This window comes from Bubalus bubalis, chromosome 17 (genome assembly GCF_019923935.1).
Source record: "Bubalus bubalis isolate 160015118507 breed Murrah chromosome 17, NDDB_SH_1, whole genome shotgun sequence".
Classification (NCBI taxonomy): Eukaryota; Metazoa; Chordata; class Mammalia; order Artiodactyla; family Bovidae; genus Bubalus; species Bubalus bubalis.
The window spans coordinates 28,912,562-28,928,601 of record NC_059173.1 but is presented as its reverse complement, the minus strand read 5'-3'; the positions used below and the strand labels follow the sequence as shown (position 1 = coordinate 28,928,601).

Here is a 16,040-nt window from a genome sequence, read left to right as displayed (position 1 = left end):
TTCTCCAGGGTATGGCTGGAACCACAAAATATTTGCAATAATTTATTAAGAGCCTCTTGATGAAGGTGAAAGAGGAGAGTAAAAAAGCTGGCTTAAAACTCAACATTCAGAAAACTAAGATCATGGCATCTGGTCGCATCACTTCATGGCGAATAGATGGAGAAACAATGGAAACAGTGACAGACTTTATTTTCTTGGGCTCCAAAATCACTGCAGATGGTGACTGCAGCCATGAAATTAAAAGATACTTGTTTCTTGGAAGAAAAGCTATGACAAATTCAGACAGTGTATTAAAAAGCAGAGACATTACTTTGCCAACAAAGGTTCATATAGTCAAAGCTATGGTTTTTCTAGTAATCATGTATGGATGTGAGAGTTAGACCACAAAGAAGGCTGAGCACCAAAGAATTGATGCTTGCAAACTGTGGTGTTGGAGAAGACTTTTGAGAGTCCTTTGGACCGCAAGGAGATCAAACCAAACAATCCTAAAGGAAACCAATCCTGAATATTCATTGGAAGGATTGATGCTGATGCTGAAGCTGAAGCTCCAATACTTTGGCCACAGACTTATTCTATTCTAATCTATTAGAATAGACCTTGATGCTTGGAAAGATTGAAGGCAGGAAAAGAAAGGGATGACAGAGGATGAGATGGTTGGATGGCATCATGGACTCAACAGCCACATTGGAGAAAACTCCAGGAGATGGTGAAGGATAGGGAAACCTGGCATGCTGCAATCCATGAGGTCGCAAAGAGTAGGACATGACTGAGAAATTGAACAACAACAACAACAACAAAATCACCTTTTATTCTTTGCTTTACAAAAGAAACTAGAATCCAAACCCAGGGAAGATGGTTCTTTGGAACACAAATCCACCATCTTCTTGATCTGGTTGCTTTCTGAATAAAGCCAATATTCCTTGTCCCAACAACTCATCGCTGGATTTATTGACCTGTCATGCAGCAAGCTATATGAGCTTGCACTTGATATCACTTCCACCCTATGATCTCACCTAAACCTAATACTAACCAATAAACATCTTTATGTCAATAATATTAGTCATGAGACAAAAACCCTTTAGAATGCCTAAAATTTAAAAGCGACAATGTCAAGACTTTATGATGATAAGAAATAACTGGAATTTTTCATAACTGCTGGTGGGAATGAAAAAATGAACAATCACTTTGGAAAGCAGTTTGGTTGTTTCTGAAAATGCTGACATAACCTGTCATACCACCCAGCTATTCCATTTCTAGGTAATTATTCATGAGGAAGGTAAATATATATATAAACAAAAGCTTGAACACAGATATTCATGAATCAGCTTTACTTGTAATAGTCAAAAACTGGAAACAATTGAGATGTCCTGAATCATGGGAATGAATGAAAAAGATGCTGAATAGCCATGCAGTGCAAAGGACTACTATCCAGCAGACACATGCAACAAAGACAAATCTCAAAACCATTATGTGAATGAATGGGACTGCACACATGAGTCCACACTGAAATATTACTTTGTATAAAATCTAAGCACTGCAAGCAAACCTATACCTACAGACAACAATTTTATGCAAATAGAGAAGAGGGTGCTGATTGGAAAGGACACTGGAGAAATGACAGAAGTGATTTTTATCTGGATTGTGGTGGTGGTTTCATGCGTGTGTACAGCTGTCAAATCTTATCTAATTATTGTCTGTTTTTGTATTTGAGGTTGTTTTTATTAATATATGTTGTACCTTAGCCAAGTTTAAGGGAAAAAAACTCAGTGGAGGACTACAAGAAACCTAAATGAACTAAATTCCAAAGTAAATAGACAAGAAGCCCCAGGAGACATGAGACCTGTGCTATTTTCATCCCAGAAGAAGTGGTAGAAGATGCAAAACCTCCCACAGGTCAGAGTCTTTTTATCAGACTTTTAACAGCTGCAGGAGAGACCAGAACACCAAGAACCCCTCAGCTAAGATGCATATGACACACACACCCGATATATGACATCAGGAGAGGAAGAAAAAAGTGACCCACAATCAAGAGAAAACAGTCAACAGAAAGAGACCAAGAAATGGCCCAGATGCTGTCATCAGACAGAACTTTAAAACAACCATGAGAAATATACATTAGAATCCAGTGGTATAGTTGAATAGCAGCCATAAGAGGGGGTTTCCATTAAGAAACAGAATGCAAAGAAAAAGAAACAATTGGAAATGCTAAAAATCACAGCAACAGAAATAAAGAATTCCATTTAACATCAGAGGAAAGGATGGGTGAACATGAAGTCAAGTTAACAGAAATAACTCCAACAAAGCCACAAAGAGAACAAAGAGTGATCAAATAGATCTGAAATCTGTAGGACAACACCTAAAAGCCTAACGTATATGCATTTAGAGTCCAGAAAAAAAAAGAGAGGAAATGGAAGTAGAAAAATATTTGAACAAATAATGGCTGGAAACATTCTCTATTTGATGATAGTATCAAACACAGATCCAAGAAGTTCATTAAAACCCACACATGATAAACACAAAGAAAACTACACCTAGGCATAATGTTATCAGACCTTTGAAATTCAAAGATAAAAAGAAAACTTTTTAAAAAATATCCAGAGGTTAAAGAAAAAGAAACAGAGAGGAAATGATATGATCTGTACTTACTTTTCACTAAAGCAATAAAGACTAGCAGATAGTGCAACAAAAATGTATGGGCTGAAAGAAGAAAAAAACTCTCTTTACCTTAAGTTGTAAATCCAACAAAATATTCTTTAAGAGTTAATATGAAAACAATTTCCTAAACATCACAGTCATAACTTTAGACTGGTGGAGAATTTAATGATACTTTTAATTAAACTATATTTCTATCATTTGTACTAAATGTATTAATTTTTCTTGTCTTATGTGTTTTATTTGGAAGTTCATAGACCGTCAAAACCTAACTCTAAAGCTCATTATGCTACAGAGTCTAATCTGACTATTTTAAAAACACTATTGATTATATGCAACCCATCAGAAACACTTATATGTAAGTGGTTAAGGTGGTAAACATAGTTTTTAGAAGATGCTTGGCTAAAAAGACTGGTTCCACCACTAATTTGATGTATGATATTTAGGCAAATTACTTTTCTGCTCTTGACTTTGCTTCCGTATCTTAAATTAAATGATGAAGGTAAAACAATTCCCGGGGGGGTTAAGAAGGGTAATTCGGTTTTACCAGTGCTTGGAATATAGTATGTACTTAATGAATGTTGACTATTATTGCCTGAAATTAGGTTTATATCTTTCTAGCCCCTTGATGTTTCTTTGTTCAAGGCTTGGTTACCAAAGCAGTAGTTGTCAAAGTGTGCAAAGTTCTGCATACCCTGAGGGATGTCTCAAGAGTCACTCACAGGACGTGCAAGGTCAGAGCCGCCTTCATGCCAGCGCTCAGATGCCCTGTGTCCTTCCCATTCTCATTCTCTCCCAAGGGCACTGTGCAGCTTCCTGGAAGTCACATGACGGCCGCGATGTCATCATCCTACAACTAACGAAATGCTGCCTGTGTAGATTTTTCTAGGGTAGGAGCTTTAGGGTATGAATGTTATAAATGTATGTATTTGGGGGAGGTAAACTCTGTTTGTTCTCAAAACTTCTACTGTGCTCCTTCTCCCTATCATTGGTTGTACTTGCCCTGATCTCTGTTAACTTCATTATGGTCCAATAAATCATTATTCTGAAATTTCCAAGTTGTTCTTACACCTACATGTAAACACAAGAAGTAACCACTCTTGTGGGTTTTGTTTTGCAGTGACATTAAATTATAGTAACTCTTCTTAATTTGAAATTTTCAGCTTAACAGTTATTATTTTAAAATTTAATAATATTTATTCTAATTTAAAGAATAATTTATTTATAGTTTTCTTCTATTTAAGGACAGGTTTTTGGCTTGAAAAGAGGGAACTGGAAAACTTTCTCAACCCACAGCTGCACCATGTACATCTACCATGGTAGTTGGACAGCTTCCCAATACTTCAAGTTTTCTTGATGAGATCATGGTGATGTTAATTAATGTGATTATCCTCCTATTCTATAATAAAGTGTAGTTTGTCAACATCTGGAAGAGCTGCAAAACAAGGGGACCAGAATTTTCCAGTGACCATGATGTTCCAAACTTATGCAGGAATAAAGGCTCCATTCACAGAAGGATGGATTTTAATGGCTTCAGATCCTATATGGCAAGCAATCTTTATGAAATGATCATTCCTCAAATTTCAAAATTTTTATACCAAAAGAATATCTATAGCTGTATTAAGACACATGAAACCACTCCTCTCTTTTCAATTGTGCTTCAGGGTAAAGCTGGATTTTTTCATACACTTCAACTGGAACAACTTGAATGTGTTAAATATTGAAAATATATTCCTTTTTATTTCAAACAATTATATACTGATTGTGAGTTATTTTACCAAATGCATAGTTACTGCTCACAGATGAAAAACTTTAAGTCTCACTGACTGTGTGGCTACAACACCGCTTTACCCTCCTCTTACACTCACTCTCCATTGACCAAGGATGCATGCTTCTCTACAATCCTGGACAAGACTATAACTTTCCTCTTAAAGCTCATATTCTGCCCTGGAATTCATCACAAGTGCTTTCTTTGTGTTCATTCAGTTGTGTCCAACTCTTTGCGGCCCTATGGACTGTAGCCCACCAGGCTCCTCTGTCCATAGGATTTTCCAGGCAAGAATACTGGAGTGGGTTGCCTTTTCCTACTCTAGGGGATCTTCCAGACCCAGGGAACAAACCTGCGTCTCTTGGATCTCCTGCTTTGGCAGGCAGATTCGTTACTACTGAGCCCCCTGGGGAGCCCATGCTTTCTTTAAGGCCTTTCTTTATAATTATTCTACCTACGTAAAATCTTTAATCTTTCTGTCTCTCTAAACTCCTGGATTTACCCATCCATCCAACCATTCATTTATTCATTTGTTCATACATCCTGCAAGTTATTTATTAAGCACCTATTACTGCATTCTAAGGGACGAAGTTTCAGGAATTAAAAACAAAACCAAACGAAAACAAGACAACACTAGACCATAAAGGAGAGTCTCATGTAGGAGTCAGTGTATGGACAGAATAAAAACACACAAATTTAGTGAAGTGTGCTCCATTATGAGGTGTTCTGTGTCATGGGGACACAGAAAACCTGTTTTAACCCTGACACAGTACTTTAGTAAGTGCTTCCTCAAATAAATGACTTAAGATGAGCCTTGTTGAATAAGTAAGAACAACAAAGCATAGGAAACAAGAAAAAGGATTCCAAGGAGCAGAAAAATTTGTGCAAAGGAAAAAGGCAAAACAAGAAAGAGTCTGGTGACAAACGCAGCCAAGACAATATAGCTGTAACACAGCATTCAAGCAGGAGCATGACTGAAACATGGGACCAGAGTTAGTCATAAAGTATGCTGTCAGATTATCCACTTGATGCTGTGAGCACCACGGGGTTTCTACACCACTTAAAAGGGTGTGTGACACCTAGCATGCAGCAACAATTCTTGGTACTCACACAAAGACCAATGCTTTTTTATCAAGGACAGCTACTGCAAAAAAAAAAAAAACATAGCCAAATGCCATTTTACTGTGTGTAAAACAGATTGACAGCACCCCAGCTCCCAACATCCACCACACACTGAAACAGAGCCAATATTAAGACAAGAAAAACTAAACAGATTTTACTTGGTTTGATTTAGATAGATAATCAAGGCAGGTGAGCAAAAATGTTCTAGCCACCTCCGGTTAAGACATTGCTTCGTCAGCAAAGAAGAAAACTAATAGGGAAGAAAGATATAGAACAGCTACCCCGTGTCCACTCCAAAGGAATGGATCAATCCAAAAGATGTGACCGTGGGGCAGGACCAATGGAAGAGAAACTTGTAGAGAGTAACCTTATGGCACCTGTGATACCCGGCCTTCTCGTTCCTGGACAAAGCCGTCAAGTGAGTTGCAGGGATAATCCAGCCTAAGTAAGATAAACTAGGACAGAGGTGGGGAGAGACAGTGCCTTCAGCTAGGATGACCTGCTACCCTCAGACTCTATCCAAAACTATCACATCCTGCTCCACTGGGAAAATTCTTTAGCCTAAGATGACACAGTAAGAGCTTAAGAACATTATTCTAAACAGTCCCCACAAAAAAGACCCAGAAATAGAGGCTGTGGCATATTAAACTGTTATTTGCTGTGGAGATGAACAAAGAAGAATGTTAATTATCATTAGTGACTGCAAATATTTTAAGACATTGAAAAAAATGCATTTTTCACCCAGAATTTTCATGGGGAGGACTGCCTTTTGCTGATCACACTTGGAAACATACAGTGCTAATCCAGCATAAAAATCTGTTGCTTCAAATCTTGACACATCAAGTCTCAATAATGTTAGTATGTTTATCCAAGTGTCTTCCACATTATATTTGTAATCCTCTAAATTCTTCATCCATGGTGAAGAATTAACCTATGTTCAGCTTTATATTCACAAATACACAACTTAAAAGTTCATATTATACTAATGAAACAGTGAAATTGTGTCCCATATTTACTTAACTTAATCATATGAGCCACATATCATTTAACTAGTTATAATTGAGCATATCTGAAGTTGCAAAATGGTTGAAAATTGAAAATAAGGAGCTGACAATTCCAGTGCATACATATAAAATTAGACTAGTAATGCAACATATCTAATAAAAATACACAGCATTGGAACTTTGCTGGTGGTCCAGGGGTTAAGAATCCGCCTTGCAGTCCCCGCCTTGCAGGGGACACAGGTTTGATCCCTTGTTGGGAAATGAGGAGCCCCTATGCTGAGAAGCAACTAAGCCCATGCGCCACAGTTAGAGAGTGTGCGCTACAACAAAAGGTCTGATGCAGCCAAGTAAGTAAACAAATCTTTTTAAAAGACAGAGTATTAAAGTTCTAAGCTTTGTCAACCTCATGGATGGAAACACCTGATGCAAGGTGAGGAGCCACACAATTTCCTTGTTACGTCTAGAGATGCATCCCAAACTCTGAAGTGTTCAACCTGATGCATGAAAGTCTAATTAAAAGTGGTGCCTAAGCCACACAGCCCTTCCTCAAAAATCAAAAAAACAAAATGGTTTCACATAACCTAATAAAGAAAGGTTCAGTGGCCATCCCGATCTTGTAACCTAACCCCATTTTACTGTAAATCTTTTTACCAATAGTCTCCAACACTCACTGCTCCCAGCTGCCCATTTCACATCATACAATTTCAATCGAATGCTCATGATTTCTGGAGCACTTCTATTCCATGTCTGTGAACAGAATGGGAACTAACCTGAGATGGTACCTCCTCTCATTGCAGACAATTCAGGAAGTGATTACAGCAGAGGATAAGACAGAGAAACACAAATACCATATGATATTGTTTATACATGAAATCTAAAAATGGTACAAATGAACTTGTTTACAAAACAGAAACAGACCCACAGACACAGAAAACAAACTTATGGCTACCAAAGGGGAAAGGGAGGGAGAGATAAATCAGGAGTTTGGGATGAACATATACACACTATTATATATAAAATAGATAAACAAGGACCTACTGTATAGCGCAGGGAACTATATTCAATATTTTGTAATAATGTATAAGGGTGAAGAATCTGAAAAGAATAGATATATGTATATGTATAACCGATTCACTTTGCTATATACCTGAAATTAACACAACATGTAAATCAACTATAGTCCAATAAATAAATTATAGCAGAGAATAATAATAGGATGGGGGATGAACAGGGAGGTGCAGAGAAACATAACAAGCTCTTGCAGATGTGGAAGAGCAACTAAGGTTCTGGGAAGCAGAGCCCAGATTGAGATGTAAAGGCTGAGGAGGTACCAGCTCCCCTGAAACCCAGAGAGGGGCAGGGAATCTAGAAAAGGATGGGATGTCATCCCGTCTCCTGCAAAAGGGCACTACAGAGCTGCGGGGTGTGAAGAACTGCCCATGCAGTTCTCTGTCCATAAATGGTTTCACACATTCACATTCACAGCCTCACACACCCTCTCACACTCACACACTCTCGCCCTAACATTCTCTCACACCCTCACAGACTCTCACCCTCATATATCCTCACATACACACATACCTTCACACACTCTCATCCACACATACCCTCACACACTCACACACACTTGCACACCTCTCACACCTACACACCCAGCTGCCTCCTGCACGGCCCCTTCCTTTCGTCTGCCTCCGACACTCTCCGCCCTCCCATATATTTATACCCCACAGGTCCTGCAACATCCAGCAACCTCGTCCTGCTGTAAAACCTCCCCTAAGCACCAGATCTTCCGCAGAAAGCCTTCTTCAGCACCTCCCTCCTGTGGGACTACGGCTTCTGAGGTTCTTGAGGACTTACACAACTGCAGCACAAGTATCAGTCTCCCGGTCAAGTGCTGCTGTGTAATTCTGAAACTGTTCTGGTGCTGGTATCTTTCATACATGGACTTTAACTTCTGTCAGGCAGGACTGTCATAAACTTTGCATCTTCCTCAGTAACATACATAATCCATAATACACTTCATCATGAGGTACGAAAAAGGGACTAACCTCAGAAAAGTGTGTCCTAAAACATAAAGTAAGCTGAAGCTTTCGAAAAATCATGTGTTGTGAAAAATCACAAATTCAAAAAATGTTCTTTCAATTCTCATTCTTATTGCCAGATACAGAAGTGCTAACCGTGTTCTTTAGCTGTAGGAAGAGCACACTGATTGCTGGCGGCAAAGATATTCAAACGATGCGACCTGACTGACAGGCAGAACTACCGGATGCTGGTATGGTTTCATCTCAGCTCTTCAAGAAAATATCATCATCCTGGCAAAAGCAAGACAAAAATCAAAGTAACAAATTTAAGGTCCAAGCAAGAGTATGAAGTTAAATATTCCGAAAGAGTTTAAATCCATTAATTTGGAAAAATCTCACCACAAAGTACTGAAAGCGTGTGTGGATGTGATAAGGGAACAGTTAAAATCATCTTTTAAAACATTATGATGAAGGAAGGGTTGATAGAGAGCAAGGAATCTGGCCATGGTCTCAATTCTCAAAATACAGAAGGCGGATTCCACCAACTTTATAGCCAAGAGCACTTGACACTGATTCCAGGCTCTACTCCCAGGAGATTCTCAACATTATGGTCTGTACACACCCAAAATGTGAAGCATTGCTACCTACCAGCTAGGGAGACAAAGGAACCCATCATTACAGAGGAGCCTAGGGGTTATTTCCTCCTGTTTTTACAGGTTTACTTGACAGCTAGTCTGCAGAAAGTGGAAATGCACACCAGCAAGGAATCTGATCAAGTCTGTCACAGAATATACCCACTCGGGCCACACAAAGGACTGTAAACTCTGATGAATGAGTTACTTGACCATAACACAACATGAACAGCCTTCTAAAGATGGCTGATTAATTCAGGCACTCGTGAGGAGAGGCATCTGGGGCTAAATGTTCTGCCCGTTCTCCATTCTGTACAGGTATTGGAAGAAGGTATTAATTGTATCCTGATTAAATCTGCTCATGCCTCTAAATGAAGAAGAATAGCTAGCCTGTCTCATTGAATTAAAATCCAAAAATATCCTGACCCTCTGGAACAATAGGCTAACTAAAGGTAAAGATTGTATTTAGTTGCAGTAACTATTTTTTAAAGTCCCACATTTAGTGGCCAAATGTGCAAACTGAGGAAAAGAAGTATACGTGCAGAGGAGAATGCAAAAAGATGCCTAATTAAACAGTGTAGTATGGATGCAAAAAATACAGGGGAAGAGACAGCAGATTTGATTTTAGTATGATTTACCATATGGTATTTAGAAGAGATTAATTATGTTAGTCCTTTCATCTTGCTTCAGCTCTCAGGACCACACTTTCAGAAAAACAGGAATGCACCCAAAGGAGAAATTCCCTGATGATAATAAGATACTCAAACTATGCCAATTAAGGGTGAGTTGAAGAAAATGAACATTACCATAGAGATCTCATGTCCAACTCTTTGTGATCCCATGGACTATACAATCCATGGAATGCTCCAGGCCAGAATACTGTTCCCTTCTCCAGGGGATCTTCCCAACCCAGGGATCAAACCCAGGTCTCCCATATTTCAGGTGGATTCTTTTGCCATCTGAGCCATCAGGGAAGTCCAAGAATACTGGAGTGGGTAGCCTATCCCTTCTCCAGCAGATCTTCCTGGCCCATGAATTGAACCAGGGTCTTCTGCATTGCAGGTGGATTCTTTACCAACTGAGTTACCAGGGAAGCCATACATGTCTCAAATATTATATATGAAAGCTTTCTGTATAAGTACTCTAAAAGGTAAAAATTTGGATATGAATATTATAAAGGCAAATAGTATAGCTCAATATAAGAAAAGAATTATTATGCTCAGAACAGGTCAAATAAAGGAATGCCTTCCACATTCAAGATAAATCTTCATAAGGAGCTTGCTAAATCAATCTTAATATTCACCTTGAATTTGGAAATAAGGTTACCTGCTAAGAATGAAAAAACTAAAGATAATTTGGACTGGAAAACTCTGCCACATGTCTCATGGAGAAATTGATAGGAATTATCCAAGAAAGAATAAAATAACTGCCTAGAGCTATTAATCACCCCTGAAGCTGAAGTTGGTGGGAATCAAGAGCTAAGAGGTCTAGCAGCAAGAAAGCAGAGGAATGGAGCACAGCTGACATTTCTTGCCAAAATCATTGCACTGAGTAAAGACAGAAAAACCTGAGAAAATTGGAAATGGCTAAGGAATAGTCACCGGAGAGGAGGGTGTAAGTGGTTTTGAGTAAAAGGGCTTATCGGAAGGACAAGGGGTTGAGGTCAGAAAAAGAATATGAAATGCTCAGCTTCTTCAGCTGGGCAGAAAGGCCCAGGGAGGTGGACTGCAGTCCTGTGGATCCAATGCTTAGATGCTGAATTAAGTTATAGGCGATCACATTTGGTCAAAGTTTAGAAAACAAATCCTCAGTTAGTGTAGATTCCCAAGGAAAGTGGAATGTTCAGGAAGTCAATAAGCACAGGTCATGGGGAGAGGGTAAATGGTGTAAACTTAGAAAGACAAAAGGTAGTTGGGCAGTGGTGAATGAGCAGTTACAAGCAGCTCTGAACCAGCTGCAAGCCCCATGGGAAAAAAGCATAGCAGTGTTCTTTCCTGCAGGCTCCTCACAAGACAGATGCTAATCCAGAGACAGTATTCCCAAACCAAATACCCACAGCACCAACGCATCAAAAAACTTGAATCGATAACTATGAAGAAGAAAAAATAATTATGAAGATAACACAATTAAGCTTATTAGGCACCCACCATGTGCCAGGCATCTTGAATCCAAGGATGAATAGCCTGAGAGTGATTTGAGTTTGGTAGTGATGCAGATATATAAACAGGTATTTTTTTAAATTGGAGTATAGTTTATTTGCAAAGCTGTCTCAGTTTCAGGTGTACAGCACAGTGATCAGTTATACACAGACACACACACACACATATATGTAGGTATATTCTTTTTCAGACACTTTTCCCCTTATAATTTATTACAAAACATTGAGTATAATTCCCTGTGCTATACAGTAGGTCTCCATTGTTTACCTACTTTATATATATATTATATATATATATAATATATATGTAGTAGTTTTATATTTTAATCCTAAACCCCTAATTTATCCTTTCCCTTCTCTGCTTTGGTAACCATAGGTTTGTTTTCTGTGTCTGTGGGCCTATTTCTGGTTTGTAAATAAGTTCCTTTGTATCAGCTTTTTAGATTCCACATATAAGTGACATCACATGATAAATGTCTTTCTCTGTCTGGTTACCTGTCTGAATGGGTATTTTTGATGTAAGGCAACACAGCGAAAAGGCAAATAGAATTATGTCAGACCTGGAAAAAATTCAGAATGAAGAAGCTTTCCTTGGTCTGCCCAGACCCCTCTCCCAGAGTGCTCGCTCCCAAAGCCATTGTCTTCTTTGGGCTTCTTACTAATTCCTACTGTGGTGAGAAGGAGGAGGTGGTGAGTGAATTAACTTGAGTTGCCTTTGATTTTCTGCAAGGGAGGGTTTATTTTAATAATAATAATAACAAAAGATTATTAACAGAAAGAATTCCAGGAAAGCAACTACAAGCAGTTGACAATCACATTTGTGTGGGGGGGTGCCAGGTGAGGGGGTGTGCCCACAGGGGTACCTGGCCCAGCGTCCCTCCAGTTTTATAAACTACTGCTGCTGGTGGTGACTGGCCTAAAACCCCTCACTCCTAGCAAATACTTCTGTTCATACTCTATAAGCCTCAAGGCTATGGGAAGCGCAAGCCTATTGGCCTACACTCAGGGGACAGAGAAACAAACTAGGTCAGACACTTCCAAACTGTTTGAGAAAAACAGAAGAAGCATATGTAAGTCAGGAAAGCCAAAAGATTACTCTAGTGTCAGATGAGTCAACTAGTCTATGAGTGGCTAAATTTATTCATCTAAAGACCTAAAAATGCCAAAAAAAACTCTTCTTGTATCAAGAGGGAGAGACCTAACCAAAACTACTGCCCAGCCACCTAACAAATGCTTACTGAAAACATCTAGAAGGCTAGAGATGAAAAACCAGTGAAACCACTGATATTTTAGAAAGAAAAATATGTTTCCACAAATACGCAAAAAAGTAATAAATAGTAACATTTAACAAAAGTTGCTTGGGTAAATATTTATAATTAAGTGGTATAAAAATCAATGACATAAAAGTTTTATTTCCTAGCAAATAAAAGGAAGCTAAGCAACTTCCTGGCAAATCTGACATTCATAAGGGAAATAACAATTTGAATTCACTTACTTCTTTACTTATTAATCTAATATTGGATTAAATCCAATTTTAATTAATCCAATTAATTCCAATTAATTAATCCAATTTTAATCCGATATTTTTAATCCAATCTTGATTGATTTAAAGTTTTTCAAAATAATGTCTTAACATAAGATCACTTAATAAACCGTAGTTATAAGAGATATGAGGACCAAGCCTTGTGAAGCTGCATCTCCTTCTATGTTCTCAAGAATGACAAAAAAGTACCTTGAACATGTTATTTTATACCCAGGTACCTTGTAGCAGACCTTTAAGGTGCTTCTTATATTCATACATTATAAAACACTGTACCATGCATAAGTACTTTCCATTATATTTGTGTTGGGTTTCAATGAGAGAAAAATAAAATTCCTTTTTTCTCTGTCATGCACTGAAAAAAAGATCTTACAGCACAAGAAGCAGCAGAAGGTAGCCATCTATTAATTACAAATTTCTATTAAATAAACTTAAGCTACTTAAGTTTCCTAACAGATACATTTTAAAATATACAAGTGTGTCTGTTTTATGTGAGATGCTTAATTACTGTAACAATATTTAATTATTCTAGAATTTTCCTACACAGGCTTTATGCAAAAAGCCTGCTGTTTTAACATGAAAAGAATAGCTTATTTAACTCTATGGTTTTTATTTTTCTATTGGGTCGAAAATCACTTTAAATTACCTGAGAACCCCGGGTTATCTCCCTTAAAATGCAGCGACTCAAATGTTTAAGTAAAATTTCTAGACCCCGGGAAGCAATCCACAAACCAAGCTGTGTAATAACTGAACAGAGTGCAGACTACACCGGCAACCTCCCCAAATGCCTAATAAAGTTTGCATGGCTTTTTGACAAGTTAAGATTTGCTTTGAAATTTTAGACATTCATATTTTTGTTATATTGTTGCCATTATTGACTTTTACCACTCTTCATAATATAGTACCGGAAATGACAACTCCTGAAGAAACAAAACAAAAACAGCCGTTTTAGGAAAAGCAACAGATTAGTATTACACTATGAACCAAGATATAAAAATCTATATCCATCACTTGAAGACTCCAACGCTTACCCATGTGTCATCAGAGGATCAAAGATGTTCCTCCTAAGAGCAGTTCTAGTGAAGAGGTAAACATTTAATAAAATCACCATCACACAACAGACTCTGATACGTTATAAATGAAGCTCTAATTTAGAACTATGTTTTATGACCTGTTCTTCTTAAAATTCCTAAGGGGTTCAATATGTTGGAAACCAAGATGCACTGCCGCAATTAAGCGACACGTTCAACCTTCTGGTTTACTTCGGAAGATACACACTGTTAACCAAGTGTAAAAGGAAGGCACAACCCTGTGAAGTGAGGGAGCAAAAGAAGACGCAGGGAATCCATAGCCTGAAACCACGTGACCACAGTGCAAAGCAGCCTCCGCACAAGTGCCCCCGCGAGGCTGCTCAGCCCATCCAAGACGGGCTCCGGGCACGGAGACGCAGACCCCTGCTCACTGCTCCCCCAAATCACAGTGGAAATCACACACCCCAAGCAGCAATTAACACACGCGCGAGCGGGCACCCCGACACAGACACGCGCGCTCACAAACACACGCGAACACACACCCCGACAAACATGCACAGACACACACGCGCGCACGCACATTCACTCCTCGGTGGAGCCCCGGCAGCCCCCGTGGAAGTTTGAGGGCGGCCCCGCTAAGCTATACCGGATCGCAGCTTCCCGCCCCGTAGGAGCGCGAACCGCGCACCCGCGCAGCGCGGCCTCACTCTGAGGGCTCCGATCCCCCGGCGCCCGGGCCGTGGGAGAGCGGCTCCCGGCTCCCGGCGTTCTCACGCCAGGGCCCCTGGAGCGCAGCCGCCAGTTCGGCGAGGCCCGGCGCCCACCCACAGCTGGCCTTCCGCCCTCGGCCGCCGCGGGTCCCCCGGGCCCTGAGCTGCCCCGGGCGCCGTCTTCTTTGCGCCCTCGCTCCTCCTTGGCGTGGGAACCCGGCCGGCCCCAGGGCTAGACAGCTGGGAGCTCAGGAAGTCTTCCCAAAGGGTAGGGGGATAGGCCTGGGCCGGGGGCCGCGGAGAGGGCCGCTCCCCTGGCAGCCCTGACCCGCGCGGGCACACGGCGACCACTTACTCGGCTGCGTCCCAGACCTCGGGGCTGCGTTCTGGGATCGCCGGTAGCTCCCGGGCGCACCTAGCAGATCCTCGCTGCCAACGCAGGAGAGTGGGCGGCAGGGGTGGGGGGTGAGGGGGCGGTGGGCGGGAGATGAGACCCGGCGGCGGCACCTGCGGGTCCCTGCACCGATTTCCCCACAGCCAGCGCTTACTCGGCTCCTGCTCAACAGGCGGGGCAGGCGCAAAGCGCTGCAGACCCGGTTCCCGCGCTGCGCCCACGCTCAGCCAGCTCCAGCCTGGGTCTCTCCCAGCGTCTCCATCTCTTTCTCTCTCTCTCTCCCCCCGCCCCAAGGATCCCTTACAGCCTCTCCCTGCTGCCTTTGACTTCTTTTTGGAACCCCTCCCCTTCCCTGCAACGAAAGACTGAAAAAGAAAGTAGAGGCTGAAACGCACCATGGTGAGGTCACTCGAGGCCTCTGTCCGCTCGCGGCGCGCCCTCCTCGCAGGAGTCGGTCGGTCGCCTTGAGGGGTGGGGTGGGAGGGTTCCCCAAGGCGACTCCCTGCTTTTTGCCCGGAGTCTAGCAGCCAGAGTGGAGAAAAACTGCAGTGAAACCAGATCGTGGAAAATCAGCTCCGTACTGAGTCCCACCCACCACGACGACCCGACTAGGGCCGGGGAACTGAGTCCTCCAGCCGCCCAATAGCTTTCCCAGCAGTTCCTGTGTAGTGACAGACACTAGGGGTTGGGGACAAACGAGGAGAAAGGAAAAAGAGGGAGGGAACGCAAGGAAAATTTGGCCCACTTAAAAATATATATTTTATGCTGTGCACTGGGCCGGAAAAACTGTAGTTCTCCGTAGTTAGAAACTCCAGCATTTCTGCTGGAAATTGATGTCTGCGTGGATGGTTTTCGTGCCCTGGTTCTCAGGTTAACGCCGATCGACTCCTTTGCAAATGCAGTTCTACTGTTGCAGAGTATTTACATCTTTCCAGTAAGGTCCTGATTCTGCTTGGTTTGGTACATTTAGTTCTGTTTGGTGGGTGTGCAGGGTGTGTGTGTGTGTGT

The 16,040-nt window shown here is 41.0% G+C and overlaps 1 protein-coding gene across 7 annotated transcripts in view; it reads right to left on the bottom strand.

Annotated features, from left to right (window-relative positions):
- Nucleotides 1-15,689, bottom strand: part of GUCY1A1 (guanylate cyclase 1 soluble subunit alpha 1) — a 65,499-nt gene extending 49,810 nt beyond the window's left edge. For 2 of the 7 annotated variants that reach the window (XM_006078216.4, XM_006078219.4), the window contains exon 1: nucleotides 15,428-15,689. The gene's annotated coding sequence lies outside the window, so the exon portion shown is untranslated. Of the gene's footprint in view, nucleotides 1-14,574; nucleotides 14,596-14,993; nucleotides 15,377-15,427 lie in introns of those variants that run through there. The other 5 variants (XM_006078215.4, XM_006078220.4, XM_006078217.4 and 2 more) reach the window with 3 other exon arrangements.
- Nucleotides 15,690-16,040: the final 351 nt, after the last annotated feature.